General features: G+C 46.0%; 2 protein-coding genes across 7 annotated transcripts in view; one reads left to right on the top strand and one right to left on the bottom strand.

The window, feature by feature from the left end:
• Positions 1-24,795, top strand: part of Bcl2 (BCL2 apoptosis regulator) — a 164,463-nt gene that overhangs the window by 78,324 nt on the left and 61,344 nt on the right. The gene's annotated exons all lie outside the window — the stretch shown is intronic.
• The window catches only part of LOC120885357 (uncharacterized), a 161,391-nt gene continuing 151,754 nt past the window's right edge, over positions 15,159-24,795 (bottom strand). For 5 of the 6 annotated variants that reach the window (XR_013429502.1, XR_013429496.1, XR_013429499.1 and 2 more), the window contains 2 exons: positions 24,422-24,464; positions 15,159-22,326 (listed from right to left, as the gene is read on the bottom strand). The gene's annotated coding sequence lies outside the window, so the exon portion shown is untranslated. Of the gene's footprint in view, positions 24,046-24,421; positions 24,465-24,795 lie in introns of all 6 variants that reach the window. The other variant, XR_013429497.1, reaches the window with a different exon arrangement.

Below are 24,795 nucleotides of genomic sequence, written 5' to 3' on the forward strand. Positions count from 1 at the left end.
TGTACACTCTCTATTTATTAAGAGTTCTCTTTCCATGGCCACTAGTGAAGCTTTTAATATGCATTATTCAAATCTTCAGTTCTTTTCTGTTCTTAACTCTATGGATTTTATAGAGACTCGTGCTAAGATCTCCCATTATAATTTTGAATTTGTTACCTTCTTACAGTTAAATCAATTTTTGCCATATATACTGGGCATTGTATACAAAGGATGATGGTGAGCACATCTTTTTACCATTAAGCAATTATTCTCTTTACCCCAAAGATGCTCAGTTATGAAGTATATTTTATCCAGTTCATTAATCCATTCATTTACTGAGTCGATTAAAACAAATATTGGTCATATCCTTATTATTTGTAGGGAGCATTCTAAACACGGGAGATACAATAGTGAACAAAATGAGCTCTGACAGATCTTATATTCTATTTGGAGATCACTGACAATGGCAAACAAGTAAGAAATTTTTCAGGTATTGTAGGGCTACAGAGAAAAATGTGCTTCCGGGGATGTGACTCAGTGGTAGGACACTTGCTTAGCCTATGTGAGGCCCTGGGTTCCATCCTCAGCACTGAAAAAAAAAAGAAAAGAAAGACGTAGGGCGACATGAGGTGGTCAGAGTGCCCTGGGAGGTGCTGCTCTTTTAGGTAGTGTGGTCACAGGGCAACTCTTGGATTAGAGGACATTTAAGCAGAAGCCTGAAAGAAGTGGCCCACCTGATGTTAATATTGCTATTATGGACTGAGCGTTTGTTCCTCCCACCCCTAACTCCAGACCATTTCCAAGCGTCAGATGCAGAAGCTCCAACTCCCAGTGTGATGGTTTTGGGATTTGGGGTGTTTGGGAGGTAGTTAGGGTTAGCTGAGATCAGGGTGGAATCAGTGCTTCATAAGAACAGAACTGTGTACCTGAGCAAGTGCCACCGAGAACACAGGATGAAGGCAGCCATCTGCAAAACAAGAAGAGAGCTCTTGTCAGAAGCCAAATCAGACAGCACCTCCATCTTGTATTTCCCAGGCTCCAGGACTGGGGGAAATAGGCTTGTATTGTTGAAGCCGCCTGGTGCGAGTGCCATGCTATGGCAGCTTGAGCTGATGAGTACGTTGTGCACTAGATCCTTGGTGTTTCCTTAGAGTGCTGCTTTCTCTCCCTTTACCTAGTCCTTCTCATGGCGTTGTGTTTTATGTGTCTTGTAAATAACTGGAGGGGTTTTGTTTTGTTTTGTTTTTTAAATCCAATCAAAGCATTTTTGTCTTCTAAACGGGATTATTTAAGCCATTTACATTTATTTTGATAACTCATATTTGGAATTGACTAGAAGCCCAAATGTTTTCTATGCACCATGCTTCTTTACTTGTTTTTTTCCCCTTCTCTCTCTTCTATTAAGTTACTTGAGTTATTTTATACCACTTTTCCTATTGGTTTTCTTGCAGTACTAGGGGTACTATGGATTGAATGCAGGTGGTTACAATAAGCTTCATTCCTAGCCCTTTAAATTTTTAAAAAAAATTTTGTATGTGGGGAAAACAGAGATTAGACTCAGTGAGACCCCAGCCCCAGCCCTATTTTTTTTTTATTTTATTTACAAACAGGGTCTCACTGAGTTGCTTAAGGCCTTGCCATTGCTGAGACTGGCTTTGAACCCTGATGATCCTATCTTAGCCTCTTGAGCTGCTAGTATTACAGGCGTGTGCCATGGTGCCTCGCTAATTTTTTTTTTTTTTAATTTTTAAATCAGATCTCACTAAGTTGCTGAGGCTGGCCTTGAACTCACAATCCTTCTTCATCAGCTTCCAGAGTAGCTGGGATTGTAGACGTGTACCACCATGCCTAGCCCTACTGATTTTTAATATGTATGTTTTGTTTAGTTATTTGGGGTGTTACCCTTAAACCTTAAAAATTATATTTGAGGTGACACAGTCTAAAATTAAAGTTTATCAGTATCTTTGTTCACTTCCCAAACAATACAGTAGACTCCCTGGAACACTTTAACCCAGACTTTCTCTTTCTCTTATTCCATGATCCGACACCATTGAATATTTTGTCATCTACTATGTATTTCTATGTTCTTTTGTCCATGTTTATTTTCTTTGTATTGTGGTTAAGGGTATGGAATCCAGAACCAGACTGCCTTGATTTGAATCCCAACTTTACCACTTACTAGCTGAATGATTTTTAGGCTACAGAGAAGATTAGAAAATCTACTTATGCCACAGTTTTCTCATCTGTAAAACTGGGATAATAATAGTTCTACCTCGTGGGGCAGTCATGAAGATTATATGAGGTAAAAACCGTAAACCACTTAGAATAGTGCTTAAATACGCAATAAAACAAAGTAAGTCCTCAATAAATATTACAGATATTTCTTCTTGAATTCCATTCTTCTTTTCTCAGTTCAGATTCATTCTTTCAGATGTACATCCTTGAGTAACTATTTCACCAAGGATTTAGAGATATATACTATCATGGTATCTCACCAAAGCCACCTTTAAATTCACTCTTTGCCTTGAATAAAAAATTTTCTAGGGGTATAATTTGACATATACATGGTTTTCCTCAGCATTTGAAAGTATCACTTTACTGCCTTTTGATAATTGATAAGGTGTCATCTGCTTGAGTCTGTGATTTATTTAGAGGTATTTTTTAATCTGATGGCTCTAAATTTTTTTTTCTTTCTTGTCTTTGTGTTGATCATCTGCAGTTTCATTACAGTTCTGCTTGGGATTCACTCTGCCTCTTGACAAAGGATTCCTAACATTTCAGCAATTCAGAAACGTTTCGTCATAATCTCTGAATGTTCTCTCTCCCCAGTTCTCCTTATTATGTCTTTCTAAGTCCTCCTGTGTGTGTGTGTGTGTGTGTGTGTGTGTGTGTGTATTATTATTTTGTTGTTCTCTCCTTTGTGTCTTTTAGATTTTCCAAGTCTCTATTTTTCTGGGTTTTTCCCCCCTTAATCTCTTTCCACCCTTCCCATTCCTTAGCCTCCAAGGCGAACAATGTTCACATTGCTCTGCATCCTTCCATGTTTCTCCCAAGCTCACGTAAACATAAGCACATATATTTATATAAATTAAATGCAAGTATTTTGTTGTTAGTCTTGTAGTTTGCACACACACACAGAAATCTGATTATTCCATATACATTTCTTTCCGTCTTGTTTTTGTTTTTTGGCAATACATTAAGAAGACCCTTTCAGATGGATACAAACGTAATTCATTTTAAGAAATAGCTAAGTAAGTCCGTGTTATGGCTGTGCTGCAGTGTATTCAACCACCCGCTGATGGGGAGCACTCGGGCTGTCTTCAGTTCTGTGCACCAACAAACTCTGTGGCTAAGAATATCTTGGGCCATACTTACTTGTGTGCTGGTTCCAGAATTTCTGTGGAAGCCAATCTATCTCACCTGCTTTCCTCAGGCCCCCTGCTCAAAGAACGTTGCTCTTCATTTTAGCTTTTTCTTCCTGCATAGATACCTGTCCACGTTTCTAGATGCTGTGCATATTGGTCTGTTCTGTTTTGTTGATTTTATTTATACCTTCACCTCCTATTCTAGCCAGTCCAGGCTGAGCTCTCTGACATGGCCACGTCCACTGCTTCGCCTCCTTCTTTCTCCCAGGACAGTTATATTACAATTGAGGGGTGAATCAATTATGGGTGTTTTCACTGTTTTGCTAATGTAAATAGCCCTTTGTTACAATAAAAGTCAGCATCTTCTTGCTCTTGGGCGTCCTTGGTGCTCTCTGTGCTGTGGGGTTCCTCTAGCCTCCGTGGTCTCTTGGTAGCTTTCCCACAAGCTGATCACATCAGCACCTGTCAGTTCTGCCTCTTGGCTAGGTGCTGTCCCTCCCTCCTGGAGGCCCCCTTTCCTCGTATCTGGACTTCCCTCTAGGCCTGCTGCACAGCTCTCATCCCAGGATTTCCCTTCCTGGCTCTTCTAGAAGTTTCCTTTGCCCGTCTTCTGGTTGGATGTCCTTTCTTGATTTGCTCTTTGGCTGGGGGAGTGCACCTCCAGCATCTCAGGTGACACCTGGGCTATGGTGACCATCTTGGTCCTCCTGGGTCACTGTCCCATCTGGATGCCATGCCCTGGGCCCTGGTCCAGTTCTCATCCTGGGGACCTGCTTTACTCCCATCATTCCTCGTGCTTCAGTCCTGTGTGGGGCGTGGTTGTTATAAAATTCCTCTGTCCATTTATTTTTGTGGCAGTAGCTATCAGAAATGGATCCAGGGGAGACACATTCACACTTTGAGTGTCTGAAAACATCTTTATTCTCTCAACTGGTGGCCTGTCTGTCTTGGGCAAGAAAATTCTTCAGAAGTTTGAGCGCACTGCCCTAGTGTTGTTGTTAGAAGGCTAGCCCAGTCTGGTTCTCAGTGCTTTATATTTGACCTCTCTTTTCCCCTTTTCTGCCTAAAACTTATAGAATCTTTCCATTCCCCTTGTATTCTAAATTTTCCAAAGACGTTTCTAATTGTGCGTCCGTTTTTACCTCTTGTGCTGAACAATCAACGTGTTCTTTTAAAGTGTCAGCTCTCTGTTTCCCTCTGTAAGTGCTGGGCTGTCTTTCCAGAGCACTATCATCCAGCTATTTTCTCTCCAGTTTCCATCTCTGTATCTTTTTGCACAACTTCTTTGGACTTAATTTTCAATGCATCTGTTGGGTTTTGATTTCTGTTATTATTTTAAATTTCCCCTTTAGTTCTTTTTTTAAGCATCCTTTTCTATTTTCAGAATGTGTTAGTTTCCTGCATTTTTTTTTTCTTGTCTCTTTGCCCCCCGGGCTGCCTTCCTTCTGTCTGTCTTGAGCTCTGTCCTTCCTTCATTGACTTTCCTGGCCTGTGGGCCACCTTGGCTACTGGTTGTATTCCAGAATGAACAACTAAGACCTTACGGGAAGCTCTAAGGACGTGCGAGGGCTCCTTCACTTTGAGCATCGCTGTAGAATGATGTGTCCATGCCACTTGTTGGGGGAATTCCCAGTGCAACCTTAAAGCCTCCTGGTGGGGAATTTGGGGGGGGTAATCAGATTCTCCAGAGAATGTTCTCCTGCACGCCCACCTAGAGAGTAAAGACCTGCCCCCTGTGCTGTTTGCTGAGATGAGTAAGGGAACGGGAGGGTCCAGCCTCAGTGTTCGTATTTTTTATTTGAGTTGATACACGGCATCTGCCAGTCTGGGAACCCCCTCTCCAGAGACCAAACTCCAGGGATGACCAGAGGAGTGGAGGCTGCTGCAGGGCAGAGCTGAAGACAGGATCTGCGGCTCCAGCGGCCTCCCTGGTTCTTCAGCAACTTTCGATCCATTCCTGCTTTCTCAACTCCTCCTCCCCCACCTGAGCTCCAGAGGCCACGGGTGCTGTCTCCTTCTGAGCGGCTGCTGGTCCTCTCACCTTCCCTGCTCCTGGCTAGGATTCAGCTTCCTGTGGTCTCTGCTAGTTCTATTAAGACTTGCCCATCTTCTAAATCCTTGTCCCTCTTGTCCCTCTGCCATTTCTCTTTGTACTTGTGGGTCTGTGTCTTTGAAAAGGTCACCTTCCTTAGTTGTGGTGACGTGTCAGGTGAAACCAGTACCAGATAGGGTGCATTCGGTTCTCCGTTCTAACTTGCGTGTCCTAGGCCCCATTCTGGTTTGATTTCCTGGAATCTGGGTTCTAGTCCCCTGCTGGTCTGTTTGGGGTTGCTCTGCTGTCTAAGCTTTCCACTGAGTTATTTATAGGAGTTCTGTTCTCTGTTTCCTAATCTGCTTACCCTTTGCTTTTCTTTCTCATTTAATCCGATTTGTCCATTATGGCTTTTAGCTTTTCTTGGATCATTTGCAATACTGGTAAGCAACCTATTTGGTAGTCCACCTTGGATTGTTGTAGCTCCAGTTCTTAGGATTTAATTGTTAAGTTTTCCTCTCCGTGATTGTCTCTCGTGGTTGTGTGTGTGTGTGTGTGTGTGTGTGAGGGTGTTTGTGTGTTGGTACGTTCATCTTCACAGAGAGTAATCTCTATGGGAAACGTGTAAGTCCTGAGTGGTGGAATTGTCTCTACCTGGTGGCCACATATTTGTTTTTTCTGGAGGTCTAAAGATGCTGGAGTTGTGCTTATGCTAATTTCTTGTCACGGGATCCCAGATCCTGATATGCAGGCAGGAGGAACTGTGATCCTACAGCTGAATACGGTCAGGGCTTGGGTTTCCCAAAGGCACTCTGCATCTTGGGGATGAGGGAATCTCCTGTTCCTGTCTGTGGACCCCTAGGCGGGGTTTTTAGTCTTGCTGTCATGGAGCCTTTTTGAGGCTTTGAGATTTATGGAAGGGGCTCAGTTCTAGCCCCCCTTCCTCCGGCAGGGCCAAGGTCATGTCCCTGCATGGGCATTAGAATCTAACCGCTCTCCCCAGATCCCCAGGGTTGTGTGGGTCTGAAGTCCCCTGGACGCTGTGGAGTCCGCTTTCTGCTAAAGCTCTGGCTTGGTTTTTATCTTCATCCTGGGACCTAGGCTATTCTCTTCTCCTTCCCTGTTCCTCCTTCCCTCCCACCCTCCCTTCCTTTTTTCCTTCAACCCTTTTCTCCAAGTTAAGGTCTATGATATTTCTTGAAAATCTCACTATTTCGAGGTGGGATGGGACCCACAGGATCAACCCTGTGTTTGCCATTTTGTTTGAAGTGAACCCTCAGGTCTACTTTTGAGCTAAACCTAAAACATATTAAACTAAACCTGGAACTGACTTTGAAGGCTCATAGATTGTTGAAATCAGAAGATTCCTGGAAACGAGTTAGTCCAGTCCCAGCCTAAGGAAGCACGAGGCCAAAAGCTGTTGAAGCCACTTGTCCTCAGACACATGGCCATGACCAGAAACCTGGGGACAACTCAAAAGGGGGTCTCTGTTTCTCAGCAACTCACAAGCAGGAGTGCCGTCATCTAGCAGCAAGCTCTTGTCTGGTCTCCAAGACGCTCTGATTCGATGGCTGTAGATCCTGAAATCACTGCGACATTTTGGAAAAGCCACCAAGACTATTTGAGCTTGTTTTGTTTTATTTCTCTGTTCTGCAATGCAGTGGAATAACACTTGTAACATCCTGTAAGTGGTTCATTTCTGTCTCAATTTTGTTTGCTTTCTACTTTTATTAATTTATTTTCCCAAGAAAAATATCTTTTCTTCTCCCTTCTGCCTTTCCTCCTCCCTGAAGGCCCTGGTTAGGATCCCCGACCTTTCAGAAACCTTCTGAACACAGAAGCCTGTGGAGTCCCCTGCCAACTCACTCTGAAAGGATCACTGAGCCACTCAATTGCCGCCGTGTCATGATCTTACGTGATCCTCTTTAGTGGAGTACACACGTGCTTTATCTCCCTAACAAGACCGGGTGCTAATTTGCAGGCACCATGGCTGGAGTATCTGTTCCAATGCCCTCAGTGTTTTCCTGTTGATTAGTCGGTGAAGCAACAGCCTAGAGGAAATATGTTCTTTTAGATAGAGCTGGGCTGGGGGTCTGGCCTTTCTTCTGCTCCGAGCTGTACTAGGCAAACCATCATTCCTCATGAGAAGCTATCGAGTGGTCATATAATTCACCAAACGGGGACAGTTTTGAGAGCAAAAGAGAGCACTATTAATAGTTTTTCAGGGACAACAGGTGTGAATGGGGACTTTCCCTGGCAAGCTGGGGCATATGGTCACCTTATGTTTTAGATCACCTTGAGCTCTTCAGAAAAAAACTGCACAGCTGCTCTCCAGATACTAATCTTCTAAACAAAAAAGAATTATCATCCCTTATACAAGTTTTCATCCACCATCCCAACTTCAAAGGTAGTACTTTTTTTTAGTCTTTCCAGATAATTCCTGCTTTCTCAGCTACTTTCAAGGCTTTAAATGCTTGTAACTAAAGCAAAAGTAAAGATTATGGAGTTTAGGATTAGGACTGTTGAGTGCAGAATGTCTTTATTCTCAGTCTCGACTCACTCTCTATCCCAACGGAAAGAGGAGCCTGGATTTCCAGAGTTCCAAGCCATCTTTTGTTGGGAGTTTAGGAAAACAGAGGCTCTCACCTTAGTACCCAGCGAGGTGAATGATTGATGATCCACAAGACGGGGTTATGTCCTCATGATAATGGTGTGTTTGGTGGCTCAGTGTAGTAAGGGGGGCGTAGGTCCTTATAAGATGCGTTGTAAATCCTGTCACTTCCCAGCTCCTTGCCTCTGCAGCACCTGCCGAAGTACTTTGGACATGGTAAGCACTTCATGAATTCCGGATACCGTGTCACTCCGAGGTACACTTGGAAGATGGTGGTGGCTGGTCAGTTCCTGATCAGTGCTGGTAACTGCCATCCTCCCTGGCTCGTGGAGTACTGCCGTGGCGGGAGCCTGGTGCTGAATGTGAAGGAAAGTAGGAGCCGCAGTCCAAAGACAGCTTCAAGCTGAAAGCAACAAAGGAGGCTGAGAGAAAGAATCACCACTTCTGACTTGGGGGATTTAGGTGGCCAATGTGCTAAGTTGGAAGAGTTGGATTTTTCTCTAGGACAGAGGAGAGAGAAGCCCATTGCACACAGCGGCATGAACAAAACCCACCAGAGTGGAACTGCCTGGCATGTGTGCAACTAGAAGTTCTGTGTGTGTTTGGAAGATGAGACTGCAGAGGTGGCGGGACCAGGAAGGAGAGGTCTTTTAATGTCGGAGGAAGGAGCCTGGTGACCTTGTGTAGACATGGAGTCACATAAAAGTCTAGGTGAGTGCTGTGGTGTCAGCCGAGTCACGCTTTAGAATGAGAGCAGGAGCAGGGCGGCCAGGTCTGAAGAGGCGCTGGTGTTCTGGAGAGGTACAAAGGCAGGGACCACAAAGGAGGAGCTAGATGTGAGAGCAGAGTTGCAGGGGATTGGATGGAGAGCTGCGGTGGGCAGAAGTACCCAGTGTGATACCAAGAGACTGAGAGCAGGGTGCTGGGTAGGTGCTCGGGCTCTGAGTGACACGGAGAGGAGCAGAATGCCAGCAGTCTGGACACTTGATTTCTGGGGAGGCTCACGAGAGATGAAATGAAATAGAATATGGGAGAATCCTGAACAGCACTTTACATCAAGTAGGTGTTCAATAAACGACAAGTTGAGGGAAAGGGGGGAAGGAGCTCTGCCCTCTGCCCATTTTCCACAGCCAGGGAAGACCAGCAGATCGTAGGAGATCCTGTTAATTTCATGTTAACTGATGATACAAACAGGAAGGGATGCAGGGAGAAGGAAAGATAAGAAGTTGGTTGGTGTCAGAGAAGAGAGGAGCTTTGAGCCAAACTGGTAGGAAGAGGGAGAACTAGGTTGGTGACCAGGTCATGTGGAGACTGGACACAACACCCAGGGAAGGAAGAGGAGGGTGCCACGGGACATTGGAGGTGGTTTTCACGTGTGGAGCCATGTCCCAGATGGACTCTGAAGCTCATCTGAAGGAGGACGGTGCTTGCCCTCTGACCAACCTACCCCAGAGCAACCAGGAGAATCCTGCTTCTCTAAGAAAATGAGCCCGCTTCTCCTAGTGCTTCCCTAACCATGGAGACGACGGCAGACCTTGCTCTCTGTGTTTGGAAGCCGCCGCCTTGGTGTTTCTGGGGAGCCACTTCGGGATGACGCTTAACTGGCTCTTTTATTGGAAGTTCCGTCCAGTATTTTGTCTCACAAAATGCCTGTTGGTTTCTTTGTCTCCGTCTTTGATTATTTGGTAAACATTTGAGTTCCGTGATTACATGGTATTTAGATGAATGCATGAGTTGCATTACTAAAATTGTTTGCCTTCAGTAACATGACATCAGCTTCAGGAATGCCAGAGGCATAAACAGTTTATTCAGTTAAACTACCTTGGTCAGAGCATCCGAGGGAGGGAAGGCGCAAGATGTGGTGGTTGGCACCGTGTCAGGTCCTGAAGCTGGGGGTTCTTGGAAGCCACCTCCTGCCGCCCTCCTCAGCAGGATGCCACCGTCCTCTCTGAACTCTTCTAAGGAAGGCAGGTTCCCAGAATGTGCCAACAGTCAGACAAAAGCCAACCACAACCAAAGGGAAGCATTTGCCTTCATTTCTCCCAACACTGATGGACCGGTTAGGTTGACTACCACATGAAATGAACTGAGACAGAAATTACCTGGGAAATATTTTCATTTGATCTACAAATCCTAATGTGTGATGAAGGCCATGCTTTTCAAAAAGGCACATGTTTTGTGTGGATCAAATCTTCATTCTTCATCTAAATGTAAATTTTTCTCCATTTTTTCCCCACCACTTAGTTTGTCTTTTCCCTGGGGTATTACACCTTTATGTGGGTTTCAAGATGTAGCTGTATTTAGAGACTCGATGTTAAAAATGAGCCAGTCTCTGCAGCAATTACGATTCTCTGTAATTTTTGGATCCAGTTGACTGATGGGCACTGGCTATTTTCGCAGGCACCATATCGACTTAACAAAGGGTCCGAGACTTGGGGGTTCTTCTGTCTCAGTGTGTCACTCATTCACTCTTTTATTTAGAAACCTTTCAAGACCAACTAGATCCTGTTCCAAGTGCACTGTTTCTCCTTTATTTGGGACCCTTATCAACTTACACCGACACCACTGGGTTTTACTGTGTTCTCCTGGGGGCCTCTGTAGATTAGTATCTAAAACATCTCTTTGATGATTACCTGGTCCCACTTAAAGCTCTTCGCTGCATTATTATTTGCATCATACTTTTGTTCTGTTGACAAAAGCAAGACATGGTTTGATTATATATATATATATATATATATATATATATATATACATATATATATCATTTTTTTTAAGAAAATCTGAAGAAGAATAGAAAACATCACTCAGCCCATTGCCAAACACACGGCCCCACTACTACACCTCAATAAGCTCCATGCCCCACTTCCCTCCTGTCTGCCCAGCACTTGGAACCTTCAAGTGGGTCTGTCTCTAACCTGGCTTTAAGCCTCTGCCTGCCTGCGTCTGCCCAGGGACCCCACATTGCCCTGCAGAGCATCTTCACTCTCCCCGCCACAGTTTTTTTTTTTTTTAAATATAAATAATGCTTGTGGTTGTAACTATTTCATTAAAGTACATATAAGGATAAAAGAATAAAGGAATACTTATTTTAAAAACATCTCACCACCCTGAAAAGGGACCTTTGGGGACCATCCTGTCAGCATCTGTTCCCACACATAAGTCCACACACACACACGTGATTTTCCATGAGTGAGATCCCAGCACCCATGTGGTTTCTACGGTCAGCACCTTCTTTCATTGTGCACCCTCCCTCCTCCCACTCTCTTCTTCTTCCCCCTCCCTCCCTCTTTCTATCCTAATCCCAGATTTCTAGTGTTAGCAATCCCATGTCTATCCTATCATGCTTTAACTCTGTTCGCACAGCACACACGTTTTAGACATAGTTTGGTAGCTAGAAATATACAGATACTTTCAGAAGTTTGCCTATGATTTGTGTCACATTTTATGAAAAGTCAGATTGGATCAGATGCCCCTTTCTGCCTCTTTACTCTCACTAAACAATATACGTTGTTGAAATCCTTCTAGTCCTTATCTGCCTGGACTACGTACTATTCCTTGGTTGATGGCAGCAGTTTTTAAGAATGTCAATGTGTGTGATTTCTGTTTGCCCTGAGTGTTGCCAACAACTTGCTAAGATTAAAACACATTGGAGGAAAATCAAAGAATTTAATAACTTGGAGTACATTAAAATTTAAAACTTCTGTAGAAATAATGATGAATAATAAGAGCAAAAGCAGAGCAACTGGAAAAAATAAACAGAAAGGTTGATATAAATATGTCAAAAAAAAAAGCAATAAGAGAAACACTGGGATTCTGATCAGACAGTTGGCCAAAGGAATGCAGATGAAACCAAACACGACTTTTTTCTATTGGAAAATATTTTAAAACTAATACCAAACCTAGCTTGTTTTGTGGTAGACATCTCCGTGATCATACGGGCCTGAGATGACTTGATCAAGGATGATAGATATTTTTAAATTGAGATAGATATTTTCCACACTACAGTGCTATGGAAATTCCTGTCTCCACCAGCAGTTCACACAAGCACCTCTTTTTGCATCCTGCCAAGAAGCAGGGCCTTTAAATTTCAGGCCAGGACAGGATCTCTTGTCCCCTGAAATCAAAATATCAAGACAAACACAGTTGGGGGTGGGGGTCACAGTAAGACCCTTCCAAACACACAGGAAAGAGAACTCACTGAGAGGTGGTCTGGTTCACTGGAGTTGGGTTCTGGGGAAGTGTTACTTATAGATACACACCCTACGACGGCCCTGAAGGGTGATTTTATTTTTAGGGTGATTTTCTTTTTATAACCTGATATTATTTAGTTAGTGTATCAGCTAAAAATTTTCCTCTTGGCTTTAATTTGCTTCTTTATAATCTTCGTCAAAAGTTCATAAGGGAAAACCCATCTCATAGGACTGTTGAACATTTGAGTCTGCTTTGAAATCACCCCGATGGATATGGGTGCTGTCAAGGTAGGAGCCAGCTGAGCGTTCCCATGAACATGGTTTATGGTTTCACAGCTTTGAAAACAGCTGCCCGTGTGGAAGGGCTGGGTCTTCCAGGCCGTCTCCTGGCCTGCATGGGGATCTTCGTCTCCGCTCCCCCCCTCTTCCTGAGAGTCACCGACCACCTGATGCCTTCCGTGCTCACCTCGCAGCCCCACCTGCCCCATATCTGGTCCTTCTTACTGTCTTCCTTCCTCGTCCCTCCGTCTCCTCCTTTCCGCTTCACTGAGCTTTCCTGCAGAGTCCTCTGCAGCCACAGAGATAGCAGTTTGGGTCAGCAAGCCCTGTCCCCCAGATCATTTTGGCTGCCACCTTAAGGTCGCTGACCTGCCCTAGATATTTCCACTCCTGCTTTTTCTATGGATAGGCTTTCCACCCTTCAGAAATGCTTCTCCCAGTCTCCTTTTAGTTTTTCTTTTTCTTTTTTTATGTGACATTGTTTGGGGACCTTCGGATCCCTGAGGACCTGAGGCTTCCTTGCACTTGGAGGTAGACCACATAGATTCTATCAGTGAGAGGACTCAGACAGACCAGCCTGTTCTGCAAAAGGATGTGGCAGTCAGCGTCCCTGCTGGTGACCACCTCTGGATCACCGTGGGGCCACTGAGGTGTGAGGGTGCACATGGGGAAACCCAGAATGCCACTTCGTCACTCTTACTGTATTCTCAGGGCCAGGGAAAGTCCTGCGTAGGATACTGGTCTTCACTCCCTGATTCCGAATTCACTCACATCTGTGGATTAGCCGAAGCCGACATCATTTTGGTGGAGTGTGTGTGGTTTCGTGTGTACGACCCGTCTGAACACAGTAGCTCTGTGGTTTGTGCTTTACTGAGAACTGCTTTTTTTTTTTCCTTCCTTTTCTAAGAAAATGCTAGTTTCCTAAACTAAAGTCTTTTTGGTGAGTTCGTGAAACAGGGAGGGGTTTCGTGGGAGGACCCGTTGGTGACAACAAGATCAAACCATCCCCGGATTCAGGTGACATGAATACAGATCATATTGACTAAAATAGTATTAAGCACGTGATGCTGGCATGTGACCTGTGACTATGGGCCAAGGAAAGCACCTGAGTGTCTACAACTGGCTGCAAATGGAAGAGATTTGCCTGTTTTGCTGTTTTTGCACTTTTTACAAACATTGTTATTTGAGAATCTGAAACCAACTTTTATAGTTTGGGGAGGGAGAGCGGCATCTGCAGCCGGCCTGGGTCTGCTTCCCTGCTTTTCATTTCCCCTCTCATTAGCATCAGGAAACCCAGCTTGCAGCCAGGTTAGTGCAGGGCTCCAACACCTGGTCCTAACCAGGAGCAAGGCACACCTTTAGGGACAGGTATGTTAATGAAGCTGAACTTTCCACATGTTCTCTGTCTGCCTCTCCCATACTCCGTTCCTGAAATCCTTTCTCTACTTTTTCACCCTCATGTAAAAGTAGCAACCTTTATTTGAGAAAGCTTGTCACTCTGACCTAAGGTACCCAGGTTCCAATTGTGGACTGTGGCCACTTATTACCTGGACAGCCATTCTCTAGCTTTGGTTTTCTGATCTAGAATGAGGCGCCCTATTTCATGTGGCTGTTGGAAGCATCCTAACTTCCTTCCTTTCTCCCTTTCTTTAAGACACACTCAGAATTCAAAACTAGCAAACACAGCGTCTTGCGGGCCTCTTGGAAGCTGCCCCTAGTGATAGACAATAACTAGAAATACCCCATATCACTACTGTATTCATTAACACCACCCCCCAGAGAGCTAAAAAGGAACCATCTGATTACATCTCTGATGAAACGTGACTGTGGTCTGATAATCAAAACCTGTGCAAGGACCAGGAAAATCATAGATGATGTGAGTTCTGACTTCCATGATTGACAGCATTATGCTGGGGCCACCGGAGAGGCGCCTCTCGTGGTGCCACTGGCAGCGTGCAGCCAGGTCAGTGCAGGGCCAAAGGCTGTGCTCTTTGCCATTCAGGAGAAAAAGAAGTACATGTACTGTGGTCAGAGGCCATGCCACCGTACATGTCAGAAGCACTAGTTGAGGCCAGACCGCCTCCCCCATCAAAATAAAACGTACCAAGTAAGGGGTGACTGCCCAAACTGCCCTGCTCCCCCACAGGGAATCCACGTAGAAAAGGCGACTTTAAAAGCACAGATGGCTGAAAGCTGGCAACGAACGAGGCCACACAGGCTTTGTGGGCCCAGAACACAGGAGAAGATTTGAGTGAAGAGAAAACAAGACCAGCCTGTCTCGCTCGAGTGGCAGTTTTCTGTGGGCTTTGGAAGTATGTGAAGAAGTGACAACTGGACAGATTGAGGGCAGCAAGTGAGAACAGGGCGGCATTTGGGTGTAAGACGTGGTATTTGGCGGGCGAAATGCAGTAGGGAGAGGGCTGGAGGAACTGGAAGTGGGTCTGAGAACAATCGGGTCACAGTGAGGCTGGAGAGTGCGGGTTACAGGACCGCAGGAGGAGCTGTGCCCAGGGCAGGCCCAGAACCAGCCGCTGGGGTTACTGAGCCGAGTCCTGAGGCACAGGATGGAGACAGAGTTGAAAGCCCAGATCACCCTGTGAGCGGCAGGAAAGGAAAAAAAAAAAAAAAAAAAAAAACTGGAAGGAAAGCAGAAGGCTTATGGGCAAGATAAGCTCATTCTTAGACATATGACTGAACCGATCTCAGATAAAACTCTATCTTTAATCCAGTGTCTTTCATTAGCCAGAAGTTCAGTTTCTTTGAATTTCATTCATAAAAGCAATACAGATTTAAATTCAGTATATCGGTTCTGCTCTTGGAATTGAGGATAGACACTCATTGCTGATTATAATTCTGCAAATTAAAGAAGTTTCGACAAAGCACATTTGGAAAGTATAATGTGGGAATGAAATTTAAAACTAATGATAAGATAATAGGGACTCAGTGCTAACCTTACATTCACTGTGTTGCCAGGAATCAAAGATTATTCGTCTTTGGACCTGTAGTCCACCCCACGCCCCTCCCCCAGGCTGTAACCACAGGGGTGAGCTGCCAGGGCCGCCCACCAGGGCCAGGGCTGCCCACCAGGGCCAGGGCTGCCCACCAGGGCTTGATTACATTTGTTTTCTGTCCCCGTGCCTCTTGCCCTTTCTCTGAACAGTCCAGGTCCTCCCAGCTCCTTCACGGTCTCACTTCACTGCCCACAAGTGCACTGACCTAGGAGAACGTGACCTTTGTCTCTGCTGCTCTTTGGTTGGCATTTTCTGGCCCCCCTCACCCCCGTTTTTCAACTTCTTCAAACTGGATTATGTCTTCTTAGTCCGAGTCTTGACTTCCTGGTCCCCTTCTCACCACATTCCACCACTCTAGAGGTCTTCTGCCTGTCCAGGGGCCCAGTGAAACTGCTGTCCTGGACAGGAATTATGTGCCGATTTTAGTGGACATCCAAGGCACAGGGGTTGACTCTTTTTTTTTTTTTTTTTTGCAGCGATTGGAATCAGGGAAACACCTCTCTCTCAAACTTCTGGCTTCTGTCTTGCAATCCCAGTTCTTCCTGGGCTTTTCTTTATTCTCGCACTCAGGGAAATGCAGACGTTGGCCTCACCTCAGTCCATGCATTCTTTGCTGGGACCTCTCACCCACTCCTTCTAGTCCTTTCCACTGTGATGCAAGTTGTTCCAAGATCCTCCTCTCCTGGCCAGACATTTCTCCCATGCCCCTCCCATATTTCCAGCTCTGCTGGTCACACAACACGAACCGCGCAGCGCCATTTCCAACCAAGCTCTGCCTCTTCCTCCTCCAGACTAGCTAGCCCTTCCCCTCATCTTTGGATCCATCTTCCCACTTTCTTCTGTATCCAAACTCTCCCTCGCACTTTGTCTCCTCCATTTCCAACTCCGTCTCATGGAATTTCTAGGAGTGAAATAGATGAGCAGGCTGCTAAATTGTCACTTCATCTGTATAAGCAGAAAATACTGAGGTCAAGAGAACCAAAGTCTGGGGCTGGGGATGTGGCTCAAGCGGTAGCGCACTCGCCTGGCATGCGTGCGGCCCAGGTTCGATCCTCAGCACCACATACAAAGATGTTGTGTCCGCCGAAAAATGAAAAATAAATATTAAAATTCTCTCTCTCTCTCTCTCTCTCTCTCTCTCTAAAAAAAAAAAAAAAGAGAGAACCAAAGTCTGACTTAACCATAGTCAAGTCACAGCACCTCCATCAATCCCCCAGCAAGCCAGTTTACAGACCCAGAAACCCTCTGAATGAAAAGGAGACCAGGTCCTCTTTGAGGAGGGACCCCACTATGCTGCCAGAAATGTGTACTGTACATCTCTCTCCCAACCTCCAACAAAGGGACCTATGGCTTTTTTTTTTTTTTTTTTTTTTTTACCAAGGTGACTGTGCACTGGGAAAAAGGAAATATTCAGGCCATTTGGGGACTTCTGGACACTGAAATGAATAATCCAGGAGACACAGTTCATCACTGTGACCCATTCATCAGAGCTGGCGCTTACAGAAGTCAGTGATTACCAGAATTTTATTTCCATGTTTGCATCCATTTCCATAGATGCTGTGTGGGCCAACATGGCTGCAGTGGCTTCCTGCACATTATTCTGTCGAAAGCACCTCTTGGATATTTATGTTTCCTGGCTCAAAACCTCCACGGAGGCCCAGTTAGCAGGCCAAGGCAGCCTCCCTTAGCCTCAGTGGGAAGGCCTCTTCAAAGAACCCTTCCCCTCTCTCTAGCCCTTGTGAAGAGATCCTCAACCCAATACCCCATCCACCCTCCTGCCCCCAGAAGTACCATCCCCTGAGCTGAGACCCGTTCTCTCTTCTCATTCTTTCTTTCACCTCCACTGTTCCTTGGCCTGGAATAGCCAAGGAAATGAGAAAAAAAACACTGGAGATGATTACTTCACAGTGTTGGTAGGCAGGGACTCTTTCTATGGATGGGTCGTTAGCAGTCTCCATAAACAAAAGATTGCCTTGTTTATACCTGCTTCTCAGAGTCAGCATCGCTTAAATCTGCTTAAGGTGAAATGAGTGCTTTGTGTTTGAGAAAATCATATGGGAAGCACAGAAAAACGAAATGTTCACTTTGTTTAACATGTAAGTGTATTCCACAACAGGTGGCCTCCCAGCTCCCACAAATAAAACAAAATCAGTTGACTCAAACCTCTCAGAGAACAGAGAGGAATAAGGCCAGGTGGTGGGATCAGGAGCAGATGGGGAATGTTTACTTAGAGCTTCGTTTCTTCTCATCAAGTGTCCCTCTAATCAAGTACCTTCTCTCAGACTTGAGCAAACTTCCAGTGTCTGTGAATAGACTTTATTTAAAAAAAAAAAAGAGGTATATTCCCATGTCAGTTTCTCCTGTTTTCCAAAGTCAAGGGTAGAACACCCATCTGGTGTTCCTGGACACCTGTGCTACCTTCAGTATTCCAAGTTTCCATTCAAACTTATATTTGAAGTCTCCAAAATTTCACAGTCAAAATAAAAATAGCATAGAAATTAAACTGAAAATATTATACATCCTAGGAATTCACACACACACACACACACTAAACTAGGCAGAATCAGCCACCAGGGTCTGTGAGGACTTAGTACAGATGAAGCGGAACTTCCAGGTGACCAGGCTCACAGCTGCCTGGCCCTTGTGCCAGGCGGTCTGGAAGGTTTGGTCTTTGGGAAGCGCTGCACTTCTCTGTGGGCCCTGGTGTGTCTTTGAAGTCTTCTCTTTCTGCATCACGACTCTTGCTGGTTTTCTCCCCATTGCTCTGACTACTGCATTTCCATGTCTTTCAGCAAACTTTTGTGAAGCTTACAGGGGGAAGACGAAGGGCCCTTTCTCTCTTGAGGCCACACACCCTCAGTTTCCCCTCTTGCCCATAAACTCGACAGGTCCGCTGACCCTTTCTACTGGGCTGTCTCCCATGGCTGTTAACCTCGTGTTGTTAATCCCGCCAGGGTGCCAAGGCTGCCGTTGGACGGCGCTGTTGAGGGTGCCAGGGTGGATGCTGTTCTGCATGTGTACTGAGCTCCGGGGGGTAGAGATGCAGCCACAGATGACCCAACGGCCTTACCCTTTCATGGGATCAGACGTGGAGACGGAGAACGCTAATAGACGAGGAAGAGCGCGTAAGGCCCAGTGGGAAAGGTGCAGCTTCAAAGGAAGTGAAGATTTCCAGTGAGAGTCGTCAGACCTTTGAGATGAGCTATGGAGAAAGCTTGTGGTCTCCTCTTTCCTAGAAATGCTGAAGTCGCACAGACTCCTTGCGGTGGTGGAGTGGTTGTTCTGCAGAGGCTGGAGATGGGTGTGGGAGCCTGCTGGCTCCTCTTTCCCATGGTCCACGGATCTGGATTGCTTGGCCTTCTTTATGGGGTGGGGATGGGAGGGTCCGCTTATTCCAAAGCACGGAATTTAAGTTTGTTACTTAGGAGAAATCTTCTTTTCCTTTTATCAAGTGTTGCTGTTTTGTAGCAGAGGAGCCTGGTTCGCATGTCTCCTTCCATGGCATTCAGGCTCAGCTTTCAGAAGTTTAGCCCTCCCACAGTTCAGAGTGCGTTTGTGAGAGAAGCAAGGCCCTGATGGCAGCCAGCGCCAGCCTGTACCTGAATGAGGGGTGTGCAGAGCGTGCGGACGGACCAGGCTCGGCTGCTAAAGACTGTGTAGAACTCGCGAGCGCGGTGATGCCAGAATGCTTTTCTTCCTTCCTTTTAGCAAACACACTTTGACCACTTACTCTGCACTGTGCTTGTGTGGCTGAGATTCAAAGTTGCCCGAGTTACAGTCCCTGCTTTGAAGGCACGTACCATCCAGGAGAGCAGACGAGTACGTGTCCGGTTAACCCTGAGCACCGTAGAGAAAGGGTTGCTGTGTTTGAAGGAAGCCTGCCTCTTAGGAAGGTCGGCCTCAGTGGCATCGTGATCATCCGCTTGAAACTCAGCTCTTTCAAGCTTTGGCATTTCTTTCTATTGTGGATCTTGTTCTTCATTTTTTCAAAACTTGATCTGAGCAGGTGATGTGTCCTCATGGTTCATAAACTGAAGCAATTTAGAAGGTGGGTCTCCCCCTCATCCCCATCCCTGTTTACTTAACTCACTGGCCAGTTCTCCTGATCCTACCTGACTTACTACCTTCTTCCTCCACTGATACAGGTAACCGTGTGTGTTTCTCAGTTCCCCGAGGACATGGCCAGTATCTCTTCATGCAATAAATACATATATATATATATTTCTCTCTCTTTATTGCACAAAAACAGCACTGAGCTTGTCCAGTTCATCATTCAGCTTGTTAATTCAACACTGCCTCTTGAGCATCTTGAGATGGCCGTGTCAGTGCCTAGCAGAGATCCTTCCACTTTCTTCCTAGGCAGGGTCTATTATCTTCATGGTATGTCAATGCTAATGTCACATTGGTTAAAAACGGGTCACAGGGCCAACCCCGGGGTCCACGTGGCAAGGAAAGTCAGGTGGTGCCGTATATGGGGGGTCGTGATGTAACTGTCCACCACACACGGTGTAAGCGACCAGTCCTCACTGATGGACACCTGGTTATTTCCAATCTTTTGATATTGCAGATAAGGCTCCAGTATAAAACCTTGTCCATAACTCAGTTCGTCTCTGAGCAGGATAAATTACTAGAAGACGCTGGACCAAAGGGCAAACGCTTTCTCAATTATCCGTTCTATTTCTGTGATGACATTTCTCTGGTTATGTTAAGATTGTGCTCTTCTGTCATTTGTTTGGGAGTTTTGAAAACTCAGAGTTTGGATAAGAAATGCATATAAACTGAATTAGCTAGAAATTCACTTCTAAAATAACAAAAAATATGGAAAACTAGAATAGAAAGTCAATAATTTTGAATAAAGTCACGTATATATTATTTGAATAAATGTATGTGCATTATAACAAAGCTTTTCGTTTCTTTGCAGCATAGAAGCACTTCATTTGCTCATAATATCTCACTTAATTCTCTGGCCAGTTCAATGGGTTGAAGGTGTAATTGGCTGCAGTGTGTGTGTGCATGCATGTGTGTATTCAAAGGCTTAGAGGATTACATGACTTACTCCAACTAGTAGGTTATAGCTAGGACATTTACCTGTGACCATAAACTTGATCTCCTCCCAATAACCACATCTCATTAATAGGGACTTGCATCTTGTCTCTGGCTTAGCTTCGTATGACATAAGTTTATTCAACTTGTTAATTGCCACACCGGTACATCAGAATCACATATCTTCCAAGGAGGCCCTTTCTAAAAAGTTAAAAGTAGTGATTCTTAATTTCTGAATATTGGTAGATATGTGTTGAATTTTCTCTTTTGAATGTGACCTCATTATCCAGGTTGAGAGCTCTAGTCAGCAGTCAGTCTGGACAGAGGAATTCTCTGGAAGCCCACGTGCTTGCTTTCAGCCCTCGGGAAGGCGGGGTGGTTTTCAAATGAAACCTGTCTTAGCCCCCCTGCAGTGGATGTGGAAAGTAGACTGTTGCTTTTTTTTAGATTCACACTCAGACGTTTTCATAGGGGCTTGGTCACGGCAGAGTGGCCCCGCGTACAAACCACCCACCTCCCTGAGGCATGATTGATGGGCAAAGCTGCTCTGCTCAAGGGCAGCCTGTTTTCCTGCGCCTGGATGTTGACAGGTCCCACATGCACAGATTTTAAAACAGGTCGCTAGGCTGGCTGCAGGCTGCGGGCCAAGTCGCTTGTTCTTGAGGGAGAAGAGAGGAGAAAGGATCCACTTAAGGGCAAGCTACAGGGATCACTCTGTGTTCTAGAATTCCTGAAATGTGGCAGCCTCGGGCCAGCACAGTCCCTGTCGATCAAGTCCTGCTGGCGTTGGCTGCTGAGAAAACATACTGGAGCGTGGCAAAGGGGAGGGGAGTTTGGGGACGTAGAGCGGGGCCTGTGCACGTGTGTGTGAGCTCCCTTGATTAAGGATGTTCTAGCCATTGAAGAGAGGCATAAGATTAAAGACGGATATGCGATACCTAGTCAAAGTAGCCTATGACAGGAGTTTGGAAACACAGCCAGGCAACGACACCATAAACAGGATGAGGTACAGATCGTGTCTTTGCACGTCTGTCTGCTCCGTGGCATCTGGCGGAGTGTCTTGCGGAGGGGAGTCTGTGTAAATATTTAGTCGCAAAATGTTAGGGCTGGAAGTAACTTTAGAAAACACCTTGTCCGGGCCTCGCCATTTTGGAGATAAGTAAACTGAGGCACAGCCTCTGCTTGTTTTTTGGAGGCAGAACAAGGCCCTCTAAGTCTAGGTGGAGTACTAAGTGAATGAGTTTGGAATACCCAAGTGCTGAAGGCTTGGTCACCAGCCTGGGTGCTATTGGGAGGTGGTGGAACCTCCAGGAGATGGGCCTAGTGGAAGGAAGTTAGGCCACTAGGTGTGTGACCTAGAATAAGACTTTGGGACCCTGCCCCCCACCTCCATGCTTCCTGGCCACCATGAGAAGAGACCTCCTCCTTCATGGGCTCCTGCCATGATGTTCTGTTACGTTTTTTAGTTGTTGATGGACCTTTATTTTATTTATTTATATGCAGTGCTGAGAACCAGTGCCTCACCCATGCCAGGCAAGGGCACCACCCCTGGCCTGGGCCCCAGCCCACCCCCCACTGAGAGTGGTCTTTAAGTACACTTTAGTAAGCTGGCGATCAGCAGCGCCAGCAGAAATGGCGGGGGCGGGGCGCCTCCGCTGCTCACTTGGTCTCTCTGCCCACTGACGCAGAAGGTGCCAGCTTGTTCAAGCACAGCCTGCTTGAGGGAGCTTTGAGAGCAGCAGGCCCAGCCTCCTGTGAACGCTGTCACGTGGGGCGCCATCAGGCCTGTCATCTTAGGCCCCGAGTGTCCTGTTACCTGGGAAGGTAAAAGAAACTTCTGTGAGTCCCTTCAAAGATGCATGACAGAATCTGTTGTCCCCGAAAAATTTGACCCCTGACAAAAATAATGTCTAGAGGCTTTCCTCCCCAGGGTGTCAGGGTTCAGATATCATGGCCCCTTCTGGGAAATCAGCTACCGTCCTGCCGGCCACTGAGAACATTCTAGAAGCCTATTTATCAGCATCTAAAACAGTGCCTCACATTTGGTTTCCTGGGTCATGAAGAAAAACCTGTGAATAATTCAGAGTGAGGATTCTGGTGAAATGTGGGTTCTGCTGCGCCCTGCATGGTGTGGGAAGCTGTGTGACGCTGACTCTAAGAATACCGGTAGTGGTATCTATCTACATTCTAAGAATCGAGGGAGGTGAGGTTTATACAGCATGAAATCACCCATCCTATCTGTGAGGCTTTCTGCAGAGCGAAGGCGAAAATAAACCCAAACAAACAAAACAGGAGCTTGTCTGAAAAGAGCGAGGCGTGACCCGGGAGCAGCCGGGACCCTGGGCCCAGCCGCCTGGAGAATGGTGTGTGGGAGGGGCGTGTGGTTGTTTTGGTTTGTGTGTTGTTCGAGTTTTGGTTCTTACTGCTCTATTTACCCCACGTGTGGTGGGACACTGGCAAAGTTTTCTTGAAGAAAAGGGGAGAGGAGATAAGTGATTGTGGCCCCCATACCACAGAAATGGGATGAGTCCAGTTTTGACATGCCCGTGAGAACCTTGGGTGTAGGTGTGTGTGTGTGTGTGTGTGTGTGTGTGTGTGTGTGTGTGTGTGTGTGCGTGTCTGTGCATGCTTGTGGATGTCTGCGTGTTAGTGCATATGTGTATTTGTGTGTGTGCTCAGGTGTCTGTACACTGTGTTTGTGTCCGTGTCTGTGTGTGCAAATGCAGCATCTGTGCTCTTTGTGTATGTGCTTGCTGTATGTGACTATATGTGCTCTGTGTGATAGCACATGCTCTGCGTGTGTGACCGTGTGTGCATGTCCATATCTGCACGTGCACGTCTGTGTATTTGTGCATGTGTGTGTGCTGTGTCTCTGACAGTGCCTTAGTGTGAGTGGCACGGCCATGCCAACCCTTCCTTCAACATCTCTCTCCTTCTGCAACCTGCAGCTCCTTTGCCGTTAGGAAAGCAAACATAACTACTTTCTTGCAAAATAAAGACCAAATAACCTGCAAGCGCAAATGAAGTCCACCTTATGATACAATATTAAAAAACATGGAAATTTTCCACGCAGGGAATTCCACACCACCCTGAGCTAGAAGAACCATAGAACCTGAGTGTTTTTGCTGGTTTGGTTTTCTGTTCTGCCCTCCACCTCCATTTGCTAACCAACGAATGATCTCTCAGGCTGTACGCTTCACCTCTCCACAGCTGGCTGATAACGGTTTCCCTCTGAATTTAAAATATTTGGTGCTGACTGAGGATGAGGATGGGAGACTGACCAGTACCTCCCTCCACCTCCCTCCCTTTCTTCTTCCTTCCTTCTTTCTTCTTTTCTTCCTTCCTTCCTTCCTTCCTGCCTGTTTGTGATATTGCCCCGGATTTACTAGCTGTGAACACACAAAAAGCCAGCTGTAGCGGTGGCCGACGCCTCCCACACAGGGTTCCTCTCAGGTGGCCGCACCACAGGAACTTCACTGAGAACTCAGGGACAGTTTGGCTTCAGCTGCATCCTGCATGCTCCAGGTAGGACAAACTGCAGCAGAAGATGGGAAGAGAAGTAGCACAAGGCAGCGAGTCTCGAGGGGAAAGACACAGTGCCGAGCTCCTGACTTGCTCTCTGGAGCCCTGACGGCCGGGAGCAGGTAGGAGCATTTTCCCATTTTCAGACAAAGCAACAGGCACTCAGAGAAAGGATCCCACCCATCAAGGCTGCATCCACTAGGACGTGCTGGGGTGGCTTGAGCCAGGTTGGGCTCTGAAGGCCCGGCTCCTGGCATTCCAGCATCCTCACAAGGACCCAAGCCCATGCTGCACATGGAAATCTATTTCAGCCCACATAGATTGGGTGGCCATGTGTCAGCAAAGCCACAATTTAATCTATTTCAGGAAAACAGCATTTTTTTTCTCACCTGTGCATAAATCATCCTATTTTCTCTTCCAAGAAGTCAAAACCTGTGAAGAAGATAGATGTAAGGATTTTTTTTTAGCCACTTCTGGTGGTGAGAGGCAGTTGGGGAGATGGAGGCTCGCTGCTGAAGTGTTGGCATTTCTGAAATAGATTCGTGATTAGAGGGAAAGAAGTTAGAGCGTGGAATTAAGAAATTCAAGAAACTTGGGAAATCCAAGCAGAGGATCCACAGCGCTGTGATGTTTCCAGGTGTGGGGAACCGCCACTCTCTGCTTGCCCCTTTGTTATTTATTTTTAATTAACAAACAAAAATTGTATATAACAGCTTTCGTGTTTTGTCCCGTGTGATGAGGGCCGTGTCATCCTTTCTTGCTG

Source organism: Ictidomys tridecemlineatus, chromosome 13 (genome assembly GCF_052094955.1).
Source record: "Ictidomys tridecemlineatus isolate mIctTri1 chromosome 13, mIctTri1.hap1, whole genome shotgun sequence".
Lineage (NCBI taxonomy): Eukaryota > Metazoa > Chordata > Mammalia > Rodentia > Sciuridae > Ictidomys > Ictidomys tridecemlineatus.